Below are 12,510 nucleotides of genomic sequence, written 5' to 3' on the forward strand. Positions count from 1 at the left end.
TATGCCCCACAATCCTGTACTTCATCGCTTCAGCTGGAAGAGGAAGCATTAGAATAGTGTCACACAATATTACTACTTTTGGCCTGGTCAAAACACAATGTATTAGAAAATTTCACCAACAAAATCACCCAAACTAAAACCTTGAGTATATGAGATTTCCAACCCAAAGAAGTTGGATTACTTTCAGATAAACATACAAAAGGTGTGGACATTTAGCCAAACCTCAGAATTAGAAATGAGCAAGTACGTGAAAAAATGTGATCATTTTCTCAAATAAAAAATTGAATTTGCTTTCCCTGTGTTCAAATCACTTTTGCATTCACTTTCCATGAGTATTCAAGTGACTGAGTTCAGTGGAATGGTTGCAGAAGCACTGAATTTTAGGTAAATTTTGAAACAGTAAATGTGGGTATTTGCTCTGGAAACTTAATTCTAAGAATTATGCTTATCCAATAAGGAAACAGAAACAATATAATATGAAATATGTTCCAGTCAAAACTCACCAATACAGATCAAGTTTCAGATATCAAATACTTTTGGTACTTCAAAAATAATCTACAGACTGACAATTAAACTCACAGATGATTTGAAGAACGATTTCAAATTTGAGACCCCTAAGATGCATGCCAGGAATTTGCAAGGAGACTACATTTTGTTATTATTATTATTATTTTATTATAGTGCCTATGAGCACCAGGACCTCGTTCTATGATGTACTAAACAAACACAGAAGAAAAAAGATAATCCCTGCCCCAAAATTAGTTCTTACACATTATTTGGTCAGACATTTTGAGGGTTACTTTTCTGTGAAGAGAAGTGTAATTATAAAGGTTGTGTGAGTTGTGTTTTTAAACTGTGTGACCTAAGTGCAAATTGTCCAAAAAAGACAAATTAGTAATAGCAGTAGTACTTAAAGCAGTTATTTGACACCCGTCACCAGGATATCTGATCTTTATGTTATAGCTCAGCATATTTTATATTGAAATATGGATGTTTCTTTAATTTAAAATAAACCTTATCTACTATTTCATTATTCTTCACACAAATATCAAAATACAACATACAGAGTACCTAAGTTAAATGCACCTTATCAAAACAGACTTTGCTTTTCTACCAGTTTCATAGAAAGACATTTAATTTCATTGTTATCAAGCATCTATAGAGAACTTAAACATGTACAATGCTAGCTAGGCTTCTTAAAGGCAATACATTAAATTTTAAGGTCTGCAACACTGGACAAAAGTTACCTTAATAATTGTACTTCAGAGTATACATAATGGGAATAATATGCCATTTTGCTTAGAGGCACAGTTTTTAGTGTAATGAGCCAAATGAGCCAAACCATTGCAGTAATTTTTTTCATTTCGCCTCCAACATACTCATGCAAAAATCATATGCAGTAAAAATACCTAAATAGTGATGATAATACACTGTGACATATAATGATTAATCTCTTACTTGTGTTGTTAATTAAATGCATTGTTTGGCAAAGAACTACTTATTGATCCTTGAACAGAAATCGTATTTTACAAACTACAATTCCTTATTATTCCAAACTATCAAGACAATATCTGAAGAAAGCTACAATTACATAGATTTTTGAATTATTTCCATTGTACTGCTGTACAGAAAGCAATTTTATTATGGAAAAACTATTTAGTGATTTGATTTAAGTTATAAATGAAAAAATGCTGTAATTCAAAGAAAAAACAGAAAACAAGCAAATATGATCCCTTATGTAAAAGTCCCAATAATTTAAACTTTACCTTCATCTTTTAACCTTTATTTGCCTTTCCTGAATTTTCCCTTTGTTTCATGTTTGCACAAGTGGCCATTAAAGGCTATTTCTCCCTCCCCCCCCCCCACAAGTTTAGTTTGCTCGTCATTATTTTAGTTATCGTAGGGAAACATGCAGAGGCCACAATCAGGGACAGTTACTGGGGTCTGTACAAACACAGGAAATCATGGTGTCTCTCCTGAAGAGCTTACAAGCCAATATAAGATGAAAGATAAAAACTGAATGTAACTAACAGTGGGCGAGGAGGGAGAGCGAGGGTAACAGTAGTCAATGACTGTTTCTTCGGCCATGTCTATGTTACCACTTTATGTCGGCAAAATTTATGTCACTCAAGTGGTAGTGTGCTCAGCGCTATGTCAGTGGGAGAGCTTCTTCTGCCTCTCCTGCTGACATAGCTACTGCTGTTTGTTGGAGGTGGTTTAATTTTGTCAATGGGAGAGCTCTCTCCCGTCAGCATAGAGCAGCTACACGAGAGATCTTACAGTGGCGCAGCTGCATCGGTAGAGCTGTGCCCCCGTAAGCTCTATAGTGTAGACATAGCCTCAGTTTTCTTTGGTAACTGCTCAGAATGTAAATCCACTGCCTCTCTGATCCTAAGGGCGATTGTGTGGAGAGGGGCAGCCATAGATGTATGAATTAGAAATTACCTTCTCTCTCTCATCTGTTCTCTCCTAGCATCTTGCTGTTGGGAATAAAGCAGTTCCACCCCAATAAGGCCTTCACTCACTTCTCTGTATCCTCTTACTACAAATGTGATAGAGATATTTACCTTGACTGTACAAGTCAGCAGGGGAAAGGAAGCAGACGACTGTCCCACTGAGTAGCTAGTGGCAAGTGTTGATATTCCTCTGTACCAACATTCTCTAAGAACTGACATGTCACACTTCTGTGTATTGTGGGGGATGTTAGACATAGTCCATGACCCACAACTGGATTGTGAACCAAATGCTTAGGAATGGAATCCATGAATAAACAGTGACAATGCCAGAAGAAAACAGTGCAAATTGTAATGGGAGGGCACAAAATACTTCAGGCAGCTTTCTACATAGGGAAAAAATAGATAGAAGATGTAGAATAAACTTTGGGTAAATCAAACTTTTTAAAACATAAAATCAGGTTTCATTCCACTGGGAAAACTACATATAGTGGGCTCAGTTTCTGCCTTTTTGTTATCTCATCCATTAAACTCTTAAAAAATATTTGAGGTGTTACCCCTAATCCATGAGGTCATCATGGTTTAAGGTGAACTTTTTAGTGTTATGGTGATTGGTGAAACACCCACCTTTTATGTACTCCAATGCACAGTACACTGCATTTTAATAAATGCACCTGTGCAGGTGCTGATTTGACTGGGCTCAAGATGATCTAATGCCAGAATAACTGACTCACAGTGCCACCCTCACCAATTAACTACTTGACACCAGTGAATCACAGTATCTAGGAAGGAAAAGACCTTTTAAATCATCTAATCCATTCCCCAGTAAGTGCAGGTCTCTAACAAGTTTTGAATTTACTAGGGTTTTGTCTGTCTAGTTTTAAAGGGTGACAAACCATTTCCCTTAGAAGATTGTGCCACGGGGCAATAAATCTCACTGTCAGGAAGTTTTACCTGATATTTAGCCTACATTTTCTCTCTCAACTTCATTTCATTAGACCAAGTTCTTTTCTTATCCCTTGTACAAACTTAAATAAGGTTTGTCCTTTCTATGGCCAAATTCTGGAACCCTTATGCACTTTATGTAGACCTAGTGAATTCAGTGGGACTACTTGTGGAGAGAGGTACTATCCAAGATGATGAGGATGGCAGAATCTGATCCTTAGCATTTACACACTTCAAGTATAAAAATCTGTTCTCATATTTTCTCTTACTTATCTCTTAGCTCAGCTATACATATTTAACTCTCAGGACCTGTTCCCAAAAACACTAATGCATTTGCATAACTTTACACAAATGAGACATCCCTTTAAAGCCAATGGGACTACTTGTTTGTGGAAATGTAAACCCACACATAACCTGTGCATAATGGGACTGTAATCTTCCTGTGGTGTAACAATATGAGGCCACTGCACAGTGCAAACAGATCCAAATTCCACTTCCTTTTTTGTTACCATATCATATAGACATATATGACCTCTGTATTCACGCCTTTCATATTATTGCAATATTTGTATAAAATATGCCTTGTGAGGTACCATTTGAATGCTAATACCATGCTAGTTATTAATATTGTAGAATCAATGAGTTAATGTTATATATGAGGTTATGAATTCCCTCTGTATGACATTACTGGAATATGTTTAAGACAAGACAGCCTAGGTCAGAGGTGGGCAAACTATGGCCCCGCGGGATGGCCCTTGAGTTCTCGGCTTGGGAGGCTAGCCCCCGGCCCCTCCCTGCTGTCCTCCCTCTCCCACAGCCTCAGCTAGCCGTGCCACCAGCGCTCTGGGCGACGGGGCTGTGAGCTCCTGCCGGGCAGCATGACGGCATGGCTGGCTCCAGCCGGGCGGTGTGGCTGCCAGACATGCTGCTCTGAGCTGAGCGGCATGGTAAGAGAGCAGGGGGGTTGGATAAAGGGCAGGAGGTTCCGGGGAGAAGTCAGGGAACAGAGAGCGGGGAACGGGGGTGGGGGTGTTGGATAGGCATGGAAGTCCCAGGGGGCCTGGCAGGGGTTGGGAGTGTGGATAGGGGTCGGGGCAGTCAGGGAGCAGGGGGGGTTGGATAGGGGGTGGGATCCTGGGAGGGGCGGTTGGGGCAGGGGGTCCTGGGAGGGGGCGGTCAGGGAACAAGGAGCAGGGGAGGTTGGATGGGTGGGGGGCTCTGAGGGGGACAGTCAGGGGCGGGAAGTGGGAGAGGGTGGATAGGGGGCGAGAGCCAGGCTGTTTGGGGAGTCACAGCCTTTGCTACCCAGCCCTCCACATAGTTTTGGAACCCCGCTGTGGCCCTCAGGCCAAAAAGTTTGCCTATCCCTGGCCTAGGTAAAGGTGATAAACAGGTCTGTCCTACAGAAAAGAATGTGAGTTTACCTCAGTATACACATTAGCAGTAAACAGAGCTATGGAGCTGAGCCAGCAGAGGTTATCCTGCACCTGACCTCCAGAGACAGAGAATTAACATGGCTCCTGCACCACACAGAACACTGAGTCCTCAGCAGGCCTGATTTGTAAGAGGGGAACAGAGAGAGAGAGAGAGAGAGAACATCTTTATCTTTCACCTTGGGAGACGGAAAAAGAAAAACCCCATGCTATTTAAGCTCTGTAATAGGTCCTGGCCAAGCTGGCCAGGAGACTGGGGGTGAGAAAAACCATCTCAAATAAAAGCTGTATCTTGCTATATTAAGTTTTAGACTAAGCTTGTAATAATCTCTATTGTTATTTGTTTTCACTTGCTATCACGTAACCCATGCTGTTTTGTTAATAAATTTGTTTCCTTTTGATTATAAATCACTAGCACTGTGCAAATTCAGTAAAGTGTGTACTTCTAGAAAGCTAACGGGTTGGAGTGTTTCACTGTCTCTGTAAAGGCAGAGAACCTAACACTTTCTCTGGGAGGCACCGGTCCCTGCAGTAGGATGATTTTTGCAGTGAATTCAGGACTGGAAAGGTCCTAAAGTCAGCCTGGAAGAGGTAACCAGGTTGGGCAAAGCCCTGCTTGTGGGCTGCTGGAAAGCTGTTCAGGTCAAAGCTCTGGACCACAGCTACACAGCCACAAGACATCCAGGGTTACAAGGCAGATGGTGACCAAACCCCTCAGTGGCCTGGGTGAACCCAAAAATGTCACAGTCACCTGTCCAATTTGCTGGCTACTATCACCTCTAAGTCTCTTCTCACATTAGTGTTTTCCAGGTTTCTCCCTGGCATTTAGATTAGGCTTTTTCCCCCCCTAGGTGTTTTCCACGTGCAATCTCATTTTTCTATTTTCAATCTCTCTAGGTCCCTTTGCATATTTCTCTATCCTCAATTATCTTCAAAATAAGGCCAAAATGTTCCCCTTACCAACTTTATTATGGTATTTACTGCAATTTGCTCCTCCTAGTGATTTCATTGTTCACAGCCTTCCAGTTCCACTACACCACTGGGCCACCCTGCCTCACAGTGTCGGGGCAGGGTTAGAGGGCCAAGATGGTGGGGAGATGCTGCAGTTTAGGACTACACCACAACTTCACAGCCAACAATACACAGTGAATGTCTTATGCTGACTCCTGGCATGGAAAGGCTAACATTTCCTTTTCATTTTAAAAATATGTATAATACTTGTTCACTGTTTGTTGAAAGAAGAAATTACCCTCATAGGCCTTAATCCTGCAGAGATTTACACATTGATTTCAGTGGGATTGCTCAAAGTATGTCTAGTATATATGAGAAAATGTGGTGTAGACAAGAATAGATCTGGGTCCCCAACAACATTTCCATGGGAGCTGTAGATTTGGTGAGTCACTGTTAACACAAATACAAGTTTCAAAACTAATATGAAGTTTTCTCTTAAGTAGCATAATTCACTCTGGAAGAAACAACAAAGGAAACCCAAATCCATATATATCCTATACCCAGAAAGATGTTCAGTTTTTGGAATGTCATCTAAAAGTTTACATATTTGTATCTGCGAATCCCAAACTCAATATTATGCATGAAAAGGAGCCATACAAAGTGGCATATAGAAGATCTCTGCTGAAACTTTTGCTTCTTAAAAATAAATTGAATTCCTTTTTTATGGCTATCACTGATGTGAAAGATATTGACCTAAAACATATGAGAAAACAGATAATGTTAACCCTATAAAATGTACTCAGAGAGGAGCCATGAAAATGTATTTTAGGCAGTTCTGAGCAGAAGGCATCCAATGACTTAACACTACTTTCCAAAAATTTTCTTGTCCACTTTCCTGAGGAATATAAGAAGTTTTGTTGACAGACAAATGAAATATCATTAGTGTCTTCATTACCATCATCCTTAGGATAAGAGTGGGTGAATAGATTTTAATGCCTGGGCTGGTACATTTTCATGACAATTATTCAAGGCTATGTTAGCAATAGAGCTGACCAGAAGATGACACTTCCATTTTGCAGCTTCTTTTGAGGTTACAGAATTTGCTTTCCATCACCTGGAGGAGGTGGCAGAGTGAACCTGATACTCCATACCCCGGTGGTGAGGGCACTGGCCTGGGATGTAGGAGATCCAGTTTTAAGTCTGTCTGCTTCATTCAGAGTCATCTGGGATGAAAAAAATTTGGTTCAAATTCAGACAGAGAGGAGACCTGAATCTGGCTCACTTACACTGCAGGCCAGCTTGCTAATATTTCAACCAGCTGTAGTTAGCAATTCATTGTCCAGGTATTTTATCTATACCATTTAATATAGCAGCTCTTATACACAAAGAGAGCCTTTCCCTTGACTAACACACTTTGGCTTCTTGAAAAAGGCAAAACAAATTACATTTTGTTATAATAGTAACACCATTGGGGGCGGAGGGTGTTTTTAATCAGGCTGAGTCTCCAAAAGGCATTTAGGAGACCTCATCAAATCTATCCTACAAGATTTGTGGGATTCGTACAGGTAAGAGATGTTTTTTTGGGGAAAAATACAACCAAAACCCCCAAGAAGTATGTTTAGCTTAAGGCAAGAAAATACTAAAAGACAAAAACATTCTGTCAGCAGTGGGTAAATGCTTTTCATGAAGTGATCACTCTGTATCTGACCTTTCAGTCCTCATCCTCAAAGGAAGACTGCCTCAAAAGACAAGCCTGGGGCTTATATTCATTACTCTGATAGACACTAAAAATCATGGACTGAACAAAGATACTTGATTTATGGCTTATTAAAACAATCTGTAACCCACTAACCCCCTCTTTTTTGTCCTATTAATGGACCACTCTTCCTTGGATGGTCCCTTACAATATATGCTAACTACTTTTATGCTAGACAATCTTTGCCATCTTGCATTAGCTGTGAGGCTGGGAATACCTTTCCCAGACCTGAAGAAATGCTCTGTGTGGCTTGAAAACTCATCTCTCCCACCAACAGAAGGTGGTCCAATAAAAGATATTACTGCACCCACCTAGTCTCTTTAATATCCTGGGACCGACACAGCATATAAAAACAGCCAAGTAAGAGTTTTGATTTTTCCCTTTACACTAAATAGGCAAAAAAAGCCAAATTGACCTATTTATCTGTGTGTGGAGAATTCTTCACACAGCTGTAATGTGACTGTGGGCAAAACAATATTAAAATAAGATACAATTTAACAAAAATCCATAACAATAATTAAATCCTTTAATACAACACTGTTTAGTTGATTGCGTATTGCCAAGTACTCTTAGTTAAAGCAATTTTCCTATCAGTGCTATTCTCTATCAATCAGTATAAATTCATAATCACAAATGTCACTTTTCTTGTCTGCATAGTAAACACTAGCATTTTAATCTGTTTGAATAATCAAAAAGTGGTGCTTTCCGTGCCTTCTTGGTTGCAAAGATTTGAACGGCTTCCTGAAGGTCCACAGTCTGGGCCAGCTCATGCTCTATTGAAATGGTTGCAAGGCCACTCCTGTGTCATTGTGGAGCGTAGGTGTGTTTTTATTAACTTCAGCTTGGAGAAGCTGCATTCTCCACTGGCAACTGTTATAGGAAGTGTTAGAAGAATGCACAAAGCAAAGCAACAAAAGCATTTAGAAAGAGGGTGATCATCTTATTTGTGCACATATATTCCAGAACAGCCTTTGGAGTTGATCCTGCTGAAATATATCTTGAAAGCGCTTTCAGTTCTCACCTAAATCACTCGCATCAATATCGCGCATGCAATCATATGTCAACGCCGTCTCTAGTGCTCTGCATTGCTGGTGTAGGTCTTCTTCAGGTATAGTGAGGAGTTTTGGAATATCATACAACATCCCAAATATGCTGCTGTGTTCCTTGAGCTGCATGAAACATTCTTCAACTGACTGTATTGCACAATCTACCACCTAGTTAAAGAATTCAACTTTGAATTGTTGTTTGGGGTCTCTTATGGGATTATCCCGTGCCTCGTAATCAAAATGTCTTCTTCTTCGATGACTCTTGTGTTCTTGAATGGGTGGGAAAATAGCCTTGTCCAGTTGTTCCATTGCTCCAGATATATCAAGGTCAACACCTTGGAGTCTCTTGTTTACAACATTTATTTCAAACAGTATGTCATGCCACAACACTAAGCCACACAGAAATTTGAAGTTATGTATGTTTCTGGTGATTCCATTTTCCTCTGCCACTGTTCTCCCATGAACAGTTCCTGTCCTAGCATTATCCTCCATAATAGCAACTGTGGCATCATCTATCTTCCCCCTTTGGTGTTTGATAGGGTTTATCGCCTCCACTCGACTTTCCCATCGTGTGGCACTCAGTGGTTTCAGTGTTAGAGAGGATGTTCCCAGATGTTGCTTCAAAATTTGCCATTGATGAGTTGATGCCGAGAAAAATACATAGATGCTTTGAATTACATTAAAAAATTCAGCAGCCTCACTAGAAGCTGATGCTGCATCACTGACCACCAAGTTCAATGAATGAGAACTGCATGGGACCAAAAAAGCTTGAGGGTTTAACTCTCGGATCCGTGTCTGCACTCCTCTGTTCTTTCCTCTCTCATGTTGGCACCATTACTGTAGCCCTGACTTTTCCTGTCAGCTTTCGCAATTGCCGTATCTTCCAGCTTTTTAAGAAGCACATTTGTCATACCAGCTCCTGTAGTATCATCAATGTCAATACATTCTAGAAAATGCTCTGACACTCACCGTTGTAGGGACATTTTCACTAGGTTCTGTTGTTGTTACAAAACACACAATTAAAGTCATTTGTTCCATATGGCTGATGTCAGGTGTGCAGTCTAGAATAATAGAGTAATATCTTGCTGACTTCAGATCTGCCGCAATCTTCTGTTGGACTTCTGTTGCCAGTGACTGTAGGATCTCATTTTGAATTGTTTTTCCAAGGTAGTGGTGTGTGTACACTTCTTGGGTGGTGACTCTTCTTAGATGCTCCTAGAGTACAGCATCAAACTCAGCCATCAGCTCCACAATTTTAAGGAAGTTCCCATTGTTTGGCACATACAGCTGATCTGAAGCGCCATACAGTGCTAGGTTTTGGGTAGCAAGCATTCTCACAATGGCAATGAGCCTTTTCAGAACATTTTGCCAGTAAAGAGACTCTGATACAATCTTCTTGATGCTGATCATCTATGGTGGCCTTTAACCTTAGTCTCATCTCAAGCTCTTTCCACCTATGGAATGCTCTCTGATGATCTCTTGCCTTCTCATGCCAGATTTCTAGCCAGATTTTTCCAGTCCTTTGTTCCTGTAGAACCCAATGTGGTTGGAACATTAGACTGGAAGACTTTGCAATGAAAACAGCATGCAGCATTCTGGGTTTTTGAGTACATAAGCCATGGCCTCTCCACTTTGTGGAGAGTCCACAGTCCTGGATCATCTAGACTTAAGGAACTAAACTCAGCAGCAGCTCTTTCTTACACCTCCACCACACTCTTCTCTGATCTACACTTTTCTTCAGGAATGTGCATGGTTACATCCATTTGAGATGGAGATATGGATGCTGCAGTAGCTGTCAGGTCACCTGCACTCTGACTAACTGGAAGATCAGCCATCTCCTCACTACTCACATGTTCTTTGGGGCCGGAAGGCTCACCGTGACCATTCGTGTCTATGTATTCCTACTTAGATAGAAAAGCTTCCTTTGCTTGCTTTCTTTTTCTGAATGCTGCCCCAGAGGGGCGTTTTCTTCTTTCACTCATGACTGCTGTTCTGTGCCAGCTATAGTGGCTCTCAATACTCAATTGAAGGGGACAAACAAGCAGGCTGGTAGCAGGGCCTGAGTGAGGGAAGATATCAGCGTCTTAAGGGCCTAACTGGTTCCAATTCTTCAGTTGACTGCCTGTTCTTCTCAAATGGGTTCAGGGAAAAAGCAGGAAACAGGAAGCTCCCTGAGAAGCTGTTGTTAATCAGTCCAGGCTCCTGGGGGGTGCTAGAGAGGTACATAAGAGGCTCCTCCTCCTCTCTCTCCCTGCAGCTCCTGCTGCTTTCTGTTATTCCTTCTCACCTTTTCTCCTGCCTGCCATGTCTCTTGTGCCCTCCTTCCTCCAGCCCAGTACTCCACCATCTCTGTGCATCTAGAGCAGAGAGAATACATACGCACCAGCAGCAGATACAATTTGGGTCCTAGTGGCGTCCACCCCCACAGTCTGGAACCTGAGGCAGCTGCCTTAGTTCGCCTCATGGTAAGGCCCAGCTCTGTACCACACGAGCCTCCTAGGAGCTATTACACTGGTGAGGATAACCAGTGTGCACTAGCCATGACCATTCTCACCTCTAGACTTCCCCTTCTGCCAGGAAGGGCAAGAGCCAGGTGGTATTCCCTTACACAAGGAAATACATTTTAAAACAGATTGGTGCTCCTTTTGTGCCACAAAGATAATTTAGCATTGGGTATGACCTGGCTCCAAATGTTACAAGATTAAGTAAAGCGAACAACAAACTTTAGATACCTAGACCTGTGGTATCACTCAGGGATGTTTATGTTTCAGTGGTATCTTCCTAAATAGTTCTAGAACAGGTAAATAGAACTTGTATTTACAACCAGTCCACAGAACTGAAGCTCTGAAGGCTGGAGTTCCTCCTTTCTGTTTTTGTTCCTCTCTATTTCTGATTTTTTAAAAATATTCTGAGGTGGCACCGAGCATTCTCTCTCTGATGTTTGGATGGCTGGTTCTTGCTCACGTGCTGATTGCCATATGTGGGGCTGGGAAAGTATCCTCCCTCCCACCCCTAGGTCAGGTTGGCAGTGACCTTGGGGGGTTTTCACCTTCCTGCTCAGAGTGTGGGTATGAGTCACTTGACAGGATTATCTGGGTATTTCTCACTTAATCATTTCCCTGTCACTGTGGGAGCCTTAGGCACTGGTGCACCTTGGTACCTCCTATTCTCTGCCAGTGCAGATTCTAGTCTCCTGTGGGCTGTAATACTTTGGTCTAATTTCAATTGTTGGGCTTCGTATACAGGTGCTGGGAGGAGGTGGCAGCCTTTGATATACAGGAGGTCAGAACAGATGATCTGGTGGTCCCTTCCAGCCTTAAACTCTGTAACAATATTTTAAACAACAAATATGCTATACTTGGAGAAAGCAGTATTCAGCCTTGATTAAGACAGTTTGAAGACAAGGTACTAGAAACAAACAATTTCATTATATTTCAACCCAAAAGAACCACAGCCAAACAAGAAATCAAATTATATTAACTAGATTTACTAATGTGACAAATCCACTTCAGAAAGTGATGGGAACAAGAAAAAGATGTAAATGATAAAGAAGATATCAGACAAAGAAATAGCCTCTAATGGATTTCATATCCTCTAATTCTCGGGCATAAGGGAAACAAAAGAGGTGGCAATTTCATAATCCAAAAGGAAACACGCACAAACCTGAGTCTGAGATCAGAGGTCTCTAAGGATTAATTCTTCTTAGAGAGGAAAATGGCAATCATGAACTAGAAGATGTGGTATGAGGCTAACCACTTGATTCACTAAGTGGATGAAAATAGTACAGATACAGTTATATGCCCAAATAACTGTAATTGTACATTTATGGGCCAGACAGCTGATCTAGCATTTCTGAAATCATAACTTTGATTTATTTTGTATGAGACTAACCACAATCTTGCTAATCAGATGATTATAACAATTGC

General features: G+C 41.1%; 1 protein-coding gene across 3 annotated transcripts in view; it reads right to left on the minus strand.

Annotated features, from left to right (window-relative positions):
- Positions 1 to 12,510, minus strand: part of CTNNA3 (catenin alpha 3) — an 891,674-nt gene that overhangs the window by 29,440 nt on the left and 849,724 nt on the right. The gene's annotated exons all lie outside the window — the stretch shown is intronic.

The sequence above is a fragment of the Chelonia mydas genome, chromosome 7, assembly GCF_015237465.2.
Source record: "Chelonia mydas isolate rCheMyd1 chromosome 7, rCheMyd1.pri.v2, whole genome shotgun sequence".
Lineage (NCBI taxonomy): Eukaryota > Metazoa > Chordata > Testudines > Cheloniidae > Chelonia > Chelonia mydas.